The sequence below is a fragment of the Corvus moneduloides genome, chromosome 2 (assembly GCF_009650955.1).
Source record: "Corvus moneduloides isolate bCorMon1 chromosome 2, bCorMon1.pri, whole genome shotgun sequence".
Classification (NCBI taxonomy): domain Eukaryota; kingdom Metazoa; phylum Chordata; class Aves; order Passeriformes; family Corvidae; genus Corvus; species Corvus moneduloides.
In genome coordinates this window covers 97,973,007-97,987,130 of record NC_045477.1, presented here as the reverse complement: position 1 = coordinate 97,987,130, position 14,124 = coordinate 97,973,007, and positions in this window count along the sequence as shown.

Here is a 14,124-nt window from a genome sequence, read left to right as displayed (position 1 = left end):
GTGTGAAGTTTTGAAAATACATCCTTTGGGTCTGCAACAAGACCTGTTCAGTTCTGGCTCAACCCTGCTATTAGGAATATTCATAATCTCAAAAACCATGCTTGTTTAATAACTGGGCTTGAATCTAGGGCCTGTAAAAGCAAATGCGCACTACAGCTTGATCTGAGGCTCCATGCTGACAGATGTAACAAGTGCATGTAATTTATGTTGCTGTTATTGGTCGAAATGCCAAACTCTAACATTGCTCATTCTTTTCCTTGAAAATATCTGCAGAGGAAGTATTGAAAGCAAGGAATGAATCACTCTTTCCCACAATACTATTTCTATTGCATTTGTCCAAGATAATCCAGAAAATGTGTGGAGTTTGGCTTCTTTTCCTTTCAAAGCCTCAGCCCTCTCTTTCTCCCTGCACAACTGACAGCTCTGGGGTCCAGGAATATGTGCTGGACAAAACTTCAATACTGGCAGCCAGGACACCTTGATATAAGGTTCTTCCTTTGGAGAGTGAGATGTTTTCCTCCAGCATGGTGGAGAGCATCAGAGGGTATACATGTGAATTTAACACAGCCACAGACTCCCCGAGGCTTTGAGCTGTGACCTTGGCAGTGCTAGGCCCTTTCCAGGGAACTCCCACCACACATACCATCATCTTCCCATGACACAAATATCTGAGTCTATCCTAGCTGCATATGCACCCCGTGTATGTGCACTCCAGCACCCCAGAAGGTTTCTCTGTAGAACAGGGAAGCAGTGCCTCCACCAATCCAAAAACTGTAGATGCATGAACTGAAGAAAAATAAGGAACAGCAGAGCATCAGACCTGCTCTCACATATCACACACATCTCTGCATTTCATCCCATGAACTCAGCCAGCCAGATCAGTCAGGCAAGTGTTGACTATATGGCACAGACAGCAGAGAGACACTACAAGGCAAGTAAGGGAGAGAAATAGTAACTCTGTCTGCCCTGAGGTCTGGAGGAGTGGGAGAACGCAGACAAGCAAGCTGTAATCCAGCTTCAAAAGGCAGCAGAGGCTCAGCAGCATGAACCCAGTGATGTTGTGACATCACCATCACCACAAGATTACAAACTATAAGATTAAAGCAAAGTCCATCCATGTAAAAGACTGGGCATGATCCAGACATTCCTCTGGCATGAGCCCCACACAGAGAAAAAACACTTTGCAGAGATTGGGTTGGGTGGTAAGGGAAATACTCCTCTTGCCTACTCCCCTGCATCATTTCTATAAGAGGGAGTTCCATTCCAGAAACAACTCAATGCTCCTGGGTAGTAAACAGGGCTACAAGATCCACCCCATTTTGGAGAAGATCCTCCTTTCTTTCCAAGGGGCTGCAAAGGATTTGCAACAGGAAAAAGCCAAGAAAACAGGTCTCCTCTGATCAAAATAGTCCTCTGATCAGCTGTGACCCGCCCATCAACTGGGCACCTCCTCATCCAACTGACCAGAGGGTGTTTTGCCTTTACATGTCGCTGATGGAGTGCTCTGCAGGACTTCACATGGCAACTGTGGTGACACCTGAGGCGATCAAAAAGTTGAGGAGATAAATCATTCAGCTAGTCAACTTTCCTGCCATAGGCAAGATTTGTCTTCCTTTGCAGCTGGCCTTGCAAATTCTAGTTGTTGGGAAATGAAAGACATGAGGAAAGTCTGCTGAGCTAAATGGTTTTATCATTGCTCTGCTTCCTTAAGCTTAGGCTGCTGTGGTGACATAAATAGTTGTCCTTGCTTGGATAGGCCAGCACTAAAAGAAACCTACAGTCTTATAAGAGTTAGACTTATGAGCTATAACCATTCAACATAAAATCATGCTTGCCACTTTTGTAGGGGTGCTCACACTTTCCCTGTCAGGAAAAGAAAGGCTTTGCAAAGTTTACTCACCACCTCCTCCATTTCCTGTCAAAACTTAGTTCTGGTAAAAATGTGGGTTGTCATCCCCACAGGCTTACTCTTGCAAAATTTACTCTTCAGAAATCAAATTTCATCCAAAAAATCCCAAGCCCAAAACCAAAAAACCACCACCAACAACAACAAAGAGTATTATTGAGCTTTCCACTAGAGATCTGGGATTTTAGAGCTTTCAGAGCAACATTTCCACACAGCATAAATTTATTTGGAAAAGAAATCCATCTTTTTTTGAAATAGTTAATTACCTTGGTAGAGGAAACAAATGAAATAAAAGATTTATGGATCCCTCTTTCTCATAGCAAAGGAGAAAGTGATCTGTTTGCAGGAGTTATATTTTCAGGCACTTTGCTGAGACACCCCAACCCCCCTCGGTTGCTGACTGTAAAATAAGAAAACTATTACCCAGCTGGGGTAACAATAGGCTCCCACAGTGCTTTTCTGCTCAGCCCGCAGCTGCCAGTGAAAGTGGAAACTACAGCAGCAGGATAACATTCTTTTCTTACAGCCTGTTTCTATGGGCAAGGAGCCCTCCCACTGCTTCAATGTATTTTCTATGCAAAACTGTAGAAGAAGTGACATTTTAAAAGTTTTGACCTTCGTTTTTTTTTTTTCCCCTCCCCCCCCCCCTTTTTTTTTGCATGAAGCAAGGCATAAATTTTTTAAGCCTTCTGACAGGGTATGTGTTAGGAACAGCAATAGCCATTACTATAATAACACAATGTTTCAAAATTTGAAAATTCTATATTGTGTGTAGCATACTGGTAACCTTTCTGGAGAAAAAAATAGTGAGGAGAGATACAGAACTCTTCTGGTTATTGTCACAGGCAAACGGATGATTGTAGATCATCCAACGGTAGATCTCACACACCTTTGCAAAATAGTGTCATTGAATGCCACCTTTTCATTTACTAATTTCATATTTTAAGGTTAAAATTTCAAAGGGTTTTGCAGGCAAAGATTTTTTCCCCATCCCTCTTCAAGGAAAAAAAATAGCCATTTTTAGTAAAATTGCCTTTAAAAAAGTGTTTACAAGAGAAAAATAGTGGACAGAATAATGCTAGTGAACAGTAGTAAATTAACTACATACACATATATCCAAATTATATGGATCTCATCTGATAAAAAATTGTCATCATTTCCAATTAGATTACAAATATAAAAAAAAAATACCCTACTGGTTAAAACATAAAACAACACACTAAATATCAGGAAATTATCAAGGACATTAGTGATGTAAAACATATTTTCCCAAACACAAGCAAATTAAATTAAAACTGTTCAAGTGAGATGAGGAGGGGGAAGGGATGCCCATGAGCCATTCATTGAAGTGAATGCAGAACAGATTCTAAAAAAAAGCCTGGCAGGTTAATCCATGTGAGAGTCTTCCATTTGCCACCAATTCCCTCTGCTAGCTACCACTACTGTTACCAGCTCACCCTAATGCTCACCAGGAGCACTGGCCCTGCTGCTGGTCCATCTATATTTCTCTCTCTGGGTCTGACCCCACAGTCTTTTCATACCCAGCCCTCTTCCCATCACACATTGAAACCAGTGGAAATTTGACCAGTGCGAATGATGACAAACATGCCTATAGGACAGCAGTGCTCTGAAATAATCAGTTTTAAAAGCTGTTTTAAAATTCATTAAGATTTGGAGGAGAAAGTAGAAAAATCCCACATTTTAAACTGGTGGCTCCACTGGTGGATTGATAAAAAGCTATAAAGACTTCTTGGTAACCTGAGTCCTCCATCAGAACAAGATAAAATCATCTCTCACTCTACAACACACACACACTGTAACCAAATCCATCATTAGCAAACTACATCATTCATCATTAGGCAAGAATCTCCTATAAATTACAATGGGTCCATTAAAAGATTGGGAAACCCAACAAAAAAAAAAAAAAAAGCACAAAATCAAAGAAAAAAAAATTCTCCCAGGAGGGTCTGTGTCAAGACAGAAAATTCTTTCAAGTCCCCTTGATCTGTGCCTGAGACACTATAAACTCTTAGGACACCCCTTGAATTTCACATCCTATACAAGCCATCTCCAGGTAAGCAGGGCAAAGAAGGTCCTAATTTCTACCCAATCTGTATGGCTTTTTGTTTCCCTGGGCAGAACATGCCCAGTAGATTTTCAAACCCGAAGTTGATCTCTCTGGTGTGTGAATCAACAGCTTAAAAAAGTATTCTGAACTGTTTCCATGGCAAGCCTGCCACCAGGGAGCTGGGGACCAGTGATAGTTCTAGGGAAGTCACCAGGGCACCTGCACCTTTTCCGAGGGCTCCTCAAGGGTTGGGGCACAGAGCTCTGGAGTAGCTCCCAGACCCTGCACCCAGGGAAGGTGGTCTCCTTGCTTTGGTAGGGGTGCAACCAAGTCAAACCAAGTTATCATTTCAAAAGTGTGTCTCTCGTCATCTGCTGTATTAATAGATATTTGCACGTTTCCTGGGTTCTTTGCTGCAATATGTGGGTGCAGGCAGAAAGATTCTAAAGGATTTTAGGTTGATAGTGCTTCCATTATCCAGGACAATGTGCTATCCAAGGCAGGCAGCTATTTGGGATAAATAGCCTATCCCCATTTGTCCAAAATAGCCAAATGTCTGGCATGAGTCATGCCAAACAGGCAGCTGCTCGGCAGGAGTGTAGTACTGGCATACTAAAAAGCAGAAGATATTGAAGGGGGCAGAGACAGCTAAAGGTGGCACCAATGTACAGTGACAGAAGGTTTGTAGGGTCAGTAATACACAGCAATCACACTCACTAAAACTGTCAGACAACACCACCATAAATGGCAGCGTTTGTCTGCAGTTTGTGCACAACAGTTTCCAAGGCACCACTCATCTCCTCAACACTATAAACAGACAATAAATGAATATCTTAGAGGCCACCGTGTGGGAGGTGCTGGCAGGTACTAACTCTGGAGCATACATATTGCAAGTGTGATATCACTGTCAGCATGGACAGGACAGTTTTGGGAAATAGTTCCTTTAGTAAACATGCTGCTCTGTGATTTGCATAGCACAGGGCATTTCCTCAGCTGTCTGAGATGGATTCCTGAGAAGCAGTGGCTTTCACAAGGAGCAGCGCGGATATCACAGTCGGGTACATGAATAAATTTACAGATGAGTGAAGGTATCTCTGTCCTCAGCTGGCTCCCAGGTAAAGTCTTGTATATGCAGACTTGTGAGCGATGTGCATACCACTGCCGTGTGCAGATCCCCTTCTATCCTTTCCAGGCTGTAAAGTCCCTTCCTCCCTCAGCATTGTCTAAGTACTGATAATTTATGCAGCAGATACTCCTGTGAAGTAGGTAATGAAATTCATTTCACATAGAGAGAAATCGAAGCTGTAAAATTTGTCAACATGGCAAAGAAAGCATGGGACAAAGTCCTGAATGAAAACGGTTCCTGAGAAAAGTCTTCTATGACAAGAATATCCTTTGTCACAGTCACCACGATGCAAGCTCAGCAGGTGTCATTTCAAATTCAGTATCTTGGCCATCTACTTGTCTTTTAAAATAAGTGAAAACAGTCCCTGGCATGCAGTAAACTTCTTGCCAGACTTTGGAATTCTCTAGCTTACATTATCTTTAGCACGTTTAAGTGCCAAAAAAAATAAAAAATGAAACTGGGTAAATGTGTAGTTAGTCATGCTTGTAAAAATGTCAACGCTGTCAAAAATATTTGTGTGAAAATCATAAACAAAATCTGCTGCCATGAGAAGTTTTTTGGTTCTTAATTATGGGACAAAATGACTTCTTTTTCATGAAGACTTGAAAAAAAGAGAGCTAACAATGTGATGGAAATATTGGCACAATCTTGACTCAGCTGCTTCCCTGGGGTAATAAAGTTGCTCCCAGAAAGAAGAGGATTATGATCTTCACAGAGTACCTTAAAAATCCCACTAGTATGCCAGGCTAGCTTAGCAGGTTCCTAATAGGATGTGCAATCTTGCACCTCTAAGCATGTTTGGAAGGTTTCAGGTGCTTAAAGGCAAGAGAGGATTGGTTAGCGGTCTTTTACTTGGCATTTTTGAGTGGATTTCTAGAACTGCAACTCTCAGATTTGCACACTTACTTATAGAGGCTGGATAAGCATATTTTATAACCTAAAAAACCAAACAAAAGCAGTAGGTCACCAGACCAAATCATGTAGGTCAGTGGAGAGGAATACCTACAGCTATCGCGAGGCTTGTGTTCACTGACCTGTAGGAACAGTTGGTGGTCCCACTCCACTTCTGAAGGACAGATGTTCTCACCCGCACGCTACCACAGGTGGCAATGCTGGGGTCAGCAGACCCCATGGGCACATCCCAGGAATGAACGCCCACAGAGAGGGTTCACTGGGGCCAGGTGCCCTGACAGGTCCTTTGGAAAAGCTGTACTCTCTTCCCCCTCTCTTCTTTCTGACTTTGTAAAAGCGGACTCACACTCTTACAACTTGCAGTTAATTGCTAAATTTTCACTGATACCAAAGTCACAAGGAGTGGAAGTGAGCATTCGATGGCTTGGTCATTTGGGGACTTAATTTTCAAACCATGCTGTGAGTTCAGGCCTTGCTGTCTTCTCAGAACAGGATCATATATGTTTGTGCAAGGTTGTAAAGTGTAAGACTCACAAACCAACATTGAAATAGCCAGCCAGCCAAGCCATTTAAGATTTTTTTATGACTGGGTGGTGAACATAGGAACAGGTTGCTCAGAGAGGTGGTAGAAGACCCAGCCTTGGAAATATTCAAGGCCAGATTGGATGGGGCTCTGACTAACCTGATTGAGTTGAAGATGTCCCTGCATATTGCAAGGAGGTGGGAACTAGATGACTTTTAAAGGCTCCATCCAACCCAAATTATTCTATGATTTCTCTCGTCCTGAGCTGTGAATATAGTTTGTTAAAATTAATGTCCAGCTGTACTGCTGTGGCAGAATCTGGAGCAAAGGTTTGTCACAAACTTGGCATGGAACGAGTTACTAGAAAGAAACAAATTCCAAAAAGGGCTGCAGCAACTAATGCAACCTTTCCTGCTGAGTTTTATGGTTCCAAGACTTTTAGACCTTTTACAGAAATGGTTTCCCATCCCTTAATATCCCTGTGAGTTCAGTACCAATGTGCTATTCTGCAAATGTAAAAGATTTCTTGAAACAAACCAAAAATGAATAACATTCATCTTGTATTACTCCATTCCATGTCAGTTGTTATCTTCTCTCCTCATAGAATTTCAGATTGCTGCTTGAAAAGGCAAGGGAAAACAATCTTATAGTAATACTCACTAGATTTGTTCATGGTAGTTTCCATTAGCCTATTTTAATTGAAAATATCTGCATGGAATCGAGATAAAATCAAAATTCAAGTAACATTTTACGTATCACAAAAAGAATAAAACCCAAAGCAGAAAAGCATGTCGTAAGATGAACAAAGGCCGTGTTGGCTCATTTAAATCATGTCTACCCTTTTTCCTCCAAAGATCTCTTGAGAAAGTCCTGGTACCTCTTCCTTGCTACCCCCACGAAGATAAGTTTTTTCTGGAAGAACAAAAACGGTGGGACTCTCTTATGCACTGTCTTTAAGGCTTACTCCAAATCAGATAGAGGAGTTTCTAAAATACTCCATACTTCCTGAAAAAAAGACATGAAACAAGAACTGGATAAGTTTTTGCCACCCATTTTTGGTTTGTCTTGTGGAAAAATTCCATTGTTTTAACAATAAATAAGAGCAGATTTGCTACAGTGTTCAGTGAGCATGAGGACTACGGGAAAAGCAGATCAAGAATAAATGGATTAAAGGAAAGACAGTCTTCTAAGCAGAAGGAAAAAATATTGCCTGGAGAATATATTGAAATGTTAAGTAAAACAAGCAGTAGTCTGTGACCAGCCTTGCACAAAGGGCAGCAGGGAAATGAAAAGTACTCTCTACCTCTGGCTGTCCTTGCACAGGGAGAGGGAGGCCTTGAAAGCACTGTCCTCTTGTCAGGACTTTCACCAGTGGCTCTTCCCATCCTTTGTACCCCAGAGAGTCAGCAGGAGGATGCATTGTCATCAGGCCAGCACAGGACAAGCCGCTTACGGAATAAGACAGCAAGACCGTCATGCTAAAAAATGCCATCTGCTTTCTGGACTGTTCCTAAAACAGTACAAAAAACACATTGCCAATGGCTCACACAAGGGAGCCTCAACAGGCAGCAGAATTTTTTGTGTCTCCTGGGAAATGGGCTTTTCAAAGGCCATCTATTTCCAAGGTTCCTAGAGCACAAAGACAAGCAAAGTGGATTCTTTTACATGAAAAGTAGTGAGAAGTTTGCCTCAGCATTGTTGAGAGCATCAACAGCATTCAACCTAAGTCTGATAAACTATTAAGGTTTGTTTTCTACGTACAGGCTCTCAGCTCATTCTCCTCAGGTTGTTGGGAGAGAGAAGAGTGAAGCAGATACCCTTGGCTCTCTGAGACATCACTAAAATAATTCTCTAAAACCTTGCTCCCTTCGAGTCAGTTTTTCTGGGATCCTGAACATATTGGATCTTCCTTTCTTTGCTGCTGACATTTTAGGGTCCAGAAGTTGGGTCCCCTCTACTGGGCCTGGGCACAGTACAGTGTCACAGTAATATCTACATGTCTTAAATACCTGGTGGCATTTAAGACATGTAGACATTACTGCTCACACTGATGCAAAGGATGAGCAGAGAAGATGTGTGAGATAGGACAATGTAGAAACGTTTCCTGATAGGAAGGGTCAAAGCCATCTCACTAGTCCATCCGATTTCCTGATGAGTCCATGAATGAGGCTGTTGCCTTTATCTTTCCCATTCTTCCATTGCTATCTCACATCCAGCCAGGATACGAGAATAGGTGCCTGGAGATATAGTGAGTTTCTTTGATGGATCTGATTCCTACTAATGCAGTTCTTCCAGGGCAATTGCGCCACTGTTAAGTGTAGTTATCTGCCTTTATCCTGCCCACAGTTCTGAGAAGCTGTTGGAGGAGGCTGTGAGATAGCAGTCTACGGGATTGGGTGACATCTACCCAAAGGTATGGAGGGGGATGGTGAAAGAACTCACCGGACCACTTTTCAATGTTTAGCAGCAGTCCTGGCTAACTGGGGAGGTCCTGGCTGACTGGAGATTGACTAATGTGATGCCCATCTATAAGAAAAGCCAGACAGAGGATTCTGGGATCTATAACTGTCAGCCCAACCTCAGTGCCTGGCAGGGTCATGGAGCAGATCATCCTGAGGGCCATCACACAGCAGGACAACAAGGGGAATAGCGTGTCCAGCAGGACCAGAGCAGTGATTGTCCCCCTGTACTCGGCACTTGTGAGGCCACACCTCAAATCCGTTGTTCAGTTCTGGGTCCCCACTATGAGAAAGATGCTGAGGTGCTGGATTATATCCTGAGAAGGGCAAGGGAGCTGGTGAAATGTCTGGAGCACAAGTCTGATGAGGAGTGGCTGAGGAAGCTGAGGGTGTTCAGCTGGGAGAAAAGGAAGCTGAGTAGGGACCCTATCACTCTCTACAACTACTTGAAAGGAGGTTGTGTTGAGATGAAGGCTGGTCTCTGTTCCCAAGTAACAAGCAATAGGACAAGAGGAAATGGCCTCAAGTTGTGCCTGGGGTGGTTTAGTTTGCATATTAGGAAAAAATTCTTCAGGACTGTCAAGCACTGGAAGAGGCTGCCTAGGAAACTGGCAGAGCCACCAACCCTGGAGGTATTTAAGACATGTAATCAGGGTGCTTAGGGGCATGGTTTAGTGGTGGGCTTGTCAGCACTAGATTAACAGTTGGATCTGATGGTCTTAAAAGTTCTTTTCAACCTAAGCAGTTCCATTACTCTATTCTAACAGTTTGCAACTTTTCTTGGATGTGTTACTGTCAAAGTAGATACAGAGAAATGCCTATACCTAATGCTAAGATTAAATGAACTCTCAGCAGAAGAACTAAATCTAAAATTGAGGCATCATTTTGTGATAATGTTGTAATCTGCCTCTTTGGAAATTCCTGAATCTCTGCTCTATTCACCAGTGAGTTTACTAACATTAATTTAGGTAAGGTACCATAACAATAGACACCAACAAAATGTAGACATCTGCACCAAAGCTGTTTTGCTTTGCCTTTTCTTTACTGTAAGCCATGTGGCCTATGGTAGCTGTCTAACTCAGGTTGAGCCAAATTACTACTAGAAAGTGCTTACATCTTTCCATTGACTCTAGCAGGACAAAAGAAGAGGTGGACTAGTTCACATGTCTGCGTTGTACATGTCTTGTTTTCGGTCATTCATATAAAAATTTTAGTTACCTAGCCCACCACAAGTGTCTCTATGCAGTTTAAGGGATTCCGTTAAAACTGTATCTTCACATATGGGGCAAACAACAAAGGTAAGTTGGTGAGTGAGTGGTGTGAAAATTTTCCAGAAACAGGTTCAAGCTCACTTCAGTAAATAGTTTAGGATGGATCAGCCTCAGAACAAAATGTAGAGATTGCTTGTTTGGCATAGCTTTCCCACAGTAAATAATAGATACAAAATTAGCTAGTGAGGGAGGAAGGGAAAAAAAATAAATCATTTGCTTTCACTTGCAAAGCCTTTAAAGCATTTAGAACAATATAAATCCTGAGACAGACAGAGACTGTCCTCTACAGATGGGCACTGGGCATCTGCAACAAAACACAATCATGACCCTACATATAAGTTTCTGTGAAGGGCCATTAGATGGGAGACAGCTCATTGTGTGCACATGTGCTTGGATGAGAAAAATGAGTCACTCCCAACTCTGGATCAAGCAGGTGATGTAAAGGATTGGCAGGGAGAATGATGCAGACAAAGGCTCTGCTTTCCGAAAAGCACTGAGTCACATCCTAGGAAAAAGCATAAAAAAAAAAAGCAAAACTGGATGCAGCGATATCAGTTGAGAGCTGGGAGCAAGGATGAACACACCTACTTCTGCTATAGAGCATGCACACCTATAGCAGCCTAGAAGCCCAGACTATGTTTTGTAGTGTCTTCTGTAAGGCTTTAGGATTGAAACTTTCTGTCTGTTCAGCCATAGCTCCACTAGGAGCCGTCTTTTTTGCAATTTCACATGTCAACATGATGTATAATTTTCTGGAATGACAAATTCTTCAGTAGTCACAGGGCTGGTAAGAAGTAGGCTGCTGCTAAGGAGAATCAAGGTCACCACTCTTCCAAAGTTTTGCTGTCCTTCTCAGCAATATTTCTAACTTGGTATCAGTGAAAGGGTAACCAGGAGCTATGCCATTACATTTGTAATTTAAGAGATGGACTGTTACAAACATTCTAGGATCAAAAAAAGCTATTAACACAGTGAACTCTTAATTCCCCTGCTATGTTTTACCTAGATTTTAGAGCAACAGGAAGGCAAACAGAGTTTTTTAGCTCTAGGCTGTGGGCCGGCCATAGTGGATTTGGCGTGCCTTTGTATTGAGATGCTCAGGTATCCTGCTCTCCTCCCAAGTACTTTTATTACCCTTACATCACAGAACCCCTCTACTTACTATTGATAGTGGACGTTAATACTGTTAATTTCACTGACTTAGAGGAATTCAGCTCACATTTTGACACCTTTTTGTTGATTTTACTAACACCTGGCCATTCACAAGACTGAAACAAAAAGCTGAAGACATCTAAGCTAGAGCAGGGAGATAGCCCGTACTTCTATCATCACCTTCTTGGATGTGGCAGGGCAGTTAACTCCAGTTAGCCCTTCAGTGGACTAGCCTTTGATATGAATAACAGATTCAGAAACCTAATTTCTGAGCTTGGGACGCCCCAAAGGAGGCAGCAGGTGTCTACCCTTTAAGGCACAGCCAGAGTAATTCTGCAGGACAGCTTCCCTATTGCTTTACAAGCCTCTCTCCCTATGCACATATAACAATTGATACAGCAGATGCTCTGAGAGGTAAAAGTCACCAGGAAAATGAATACAAATTGAGTTAAAGATTAAGTTGAGAAGTGATGCTCAGGCAGCATAAATTGACTTTGTTATATTTTAAATTTTTTTGACCATCCGAGTCCTGTTTCCTCAAATCTCAACTCAGGTTTCATTAACGTTTCATGATGCCCTCAGAAGACCTTGTTGCTTTGCATCTGCTCTGTCTTTGCTTCTGTGAAAGTAATTTTTGTGTATGCTAGTGAACAGATGTGAGTAAGAGATAGATCTGGGTAGATTTGGGGATTGTCATTCTCTTGACACTCTTCTGCAAGTTCAAAGAGGTACTTGTCACTCAGCCCCAGCTTTTGGGAAGAAACATTGGCCAGTTTTGGGACACCACACATTTTCACTGGGCTCTGACAGCTGATCTTTGAAACCTTCCGGAGGGACCAAGCTGAAGCCTGAGACCAGAGTGACACATGAGACAATTAACACATTAGACCTCCCCATCCCCCAGTGAACTTTTGTCGGCCTGTCCTCTTCTTGAAAGGAAGGGGGAAAAACATCCTTTTTGTAGTGGCTGCTCATTATATAAAGCAAATCGAGAGTGAAGGGAGGGAGCAAAGAGATGGCACAGAGCCCGATAAGTGCACCCTTAAATCTATAATTAAAACCAAAGACAAGTTCCCAATATAGCCAATCCAGTTATATAAGATCTTACAAAAGCTTCACACTGTTTGCTGGGTTTTGCTTTATTACTGTTCCCTCTCCTCAGAGTTCACTTCAGGTCAGTAGCAGATGAGGTATTACAGTCAGAGTTTATGGCAGGGTAGAAATCTAACAGTGCCCTGTTTGTAAAGATATGCAAGTGTGCACCCAGAGGGAAAAAATAATCACTGGCTCTACTTGAAAGAGAAGAAGTTAATGGTCACTTTGGAGCTCAGTTTAGACCACCTCTAGCTCTGGAAGTGAATTGCTAGTTACTAAGAAATTACTTGAAATGATGTCCTGAGAGTCTGTGAAAGGCTCCTCCTTGTCAACTGGTCAAAGAATTATGGTAAAACTACATGTAAGACAGGAAATCAGGCTGGATACGGCCTGCTAGCCAGCCAGACTGAGGAATCAGGATACAGAAGTTTTCTCAGAAAGCCCGTGACAAGTCTCTACCACATTTTTACATGCCTACTAAAAGCATCCTGCAGGAAAACACAAGATCAGCTGGCATATTTTAAGTGTAGGCAGCTCACTGCAACAGTACTGGGAGTAGCTACTTCCATGTGGGAGTTGGAACACGTATCAGAACCACTACACTAAATAGTATGCAACATAGATTTCAGAAATATAAATAAAAAGCAGTTATCATTATCGATAAAAGCCATCACTGCTGCATCCTCTTGTTGCATTCTTTACAACAGCAGTAGGCAGTAGCACTCCTAAAAGCAATGGTTTCCCAAGGCCACACAGAAACGAAGCTCTTCCTCCATGTAAAAGACCCCAAAACACAAACAGTCAAGAATACCACATTGAAACACAGTACAACCACTCAGTAATAATCACACACTGCACAGACATCCATGTATTTCTGAGGTACAGAATTCCAAAGGTAAGGAGAATACGGGAGCCATGGGAAGAAGGCAGAAGTGTTCTCTACTTTCTGGTTAAGTGACAAAGTTTAGGCACATGCAATATTCCTCAGTTAATGCAGTTTGCTGAAGTTCTAGGGTGGTAAATGTCCTCAAGAAGAACTTAACTGGAAAAAGCTGGTAATTTCTGAGCACAGCACCAACATTCACATATCAAAACACCTTCATGTTCTAAGCCCCAACTATATTTAATTTGTCCCCCGAAAATAGAAGTATGGGAAAAGAGAACACTTTCAAAAAAATTCCTAAAATACTATTCTTTCTTCCCAGTGACAACCAGAAGCGCTACTATTTTTTACCAACATCATAGGTATCAGAAAAATGGGAAGAATTATTTGCATGAAACTTTGTGAAATCTATGACCATCTTTTCTTTGCAACATGAAACCTCAATGAAATAATTTCAAAAATTAAGTTTTAAATGGTATGCTAATTGCTTGAACTCTGAGCTGTGAGAGTTCCCAGCTTGCAAATGTTGTATGGAAAATCACCATGGGCAAAACTGCATTGCTGAGGCAGTATAATTAAAATATGGTATTTGACTGGGTTCAGCTCCAGTTCCTTCTGCATGGCTCCATCAGAGGATTTTTATGATTAATAACTGACAATGTCAGGTGCTAAAATGGTTATCCAAAGAGTATTTTTTAAAATTGTACTGGTTTGAAAGGTGAGGCTCAG